We start from the raw sequence: 567 nt of genomic DNA, 5'->3' as shown, positions 1-567 counted from the left end.
CCCAAATACAAACAAGACTGTGGATAGGAGCATCAATTATGAACGTATAAAAGAATAAGCAGCACTGACTGAACATCCTGAAGCTTTGTGGGCACACGATAGAGCAAATATAACCATGTAACTTCTCTAAAAAAAGAAAAAAAAAAAAAACCCAATGAGATGAACAAACTGATAACTTATTCACCAATAACAAGAGAAACTCCAAAAACTATAACACCATTCAATACAACCTACAAAAACTACTACTTACAACCGCATGAAACCAAAAACCACTCACGCTGCAGTTCCTTCCCTCTTACCCTCTCTAGGAAAAGAACAAGAACAATCATTAATGGTAAGCAGCAGTTGCAGCAAGGCAACACCGAGAGCTCAAGAAGGAACGCTACACCTTCTCGTGGTTTCTGGTACTCTACACGATCAGAAAAACTTCTCTACTAACATACTATAGAAATGATCCTTGAAAGTAGGGCCTTAACAACTTCTTGCTCGCCTTCGCTTCCTCCCCGCAACGCACACACATCACACTCATGGCGACTTCCTCTTGGAGCGAGCGCACCTCCTCCACCG

At 41.8% G+C, this 567-nt stretch overlaps 1 pseudogene; it reads right to left on the bottom strand.

Moving 5' to 3' along the window:
* Positions 1-268: 268 nt before the first annotated feature.
* LOC111813777 lies at positions 269-473 on the bottom strand (annotated as a pseudogene).
* Between the last annotated feature and the right edge of the window lie 94 nt (positions 474-567).

This window comes from Octodon degus, unplaced genomic scaffold (genome assembly GCF_000260255.1).
Source record: "Octodon degus isolate 3935 unplaced genomic scaffold, OctDeg1.0 scaffold00222, whole genome shotgun sequence".
Taxonomy (NCBI): domain Eukaryota; kingdom Metazoa; phylum Chordata; class Mammalia; order Rodentia; family Octodontidae; genus Octodon; species Octodon degus.
Note: the sequence above shows the minus strand (reverse complement) of the source record. Positions and strands in the feature narration are given on the sequence as shown.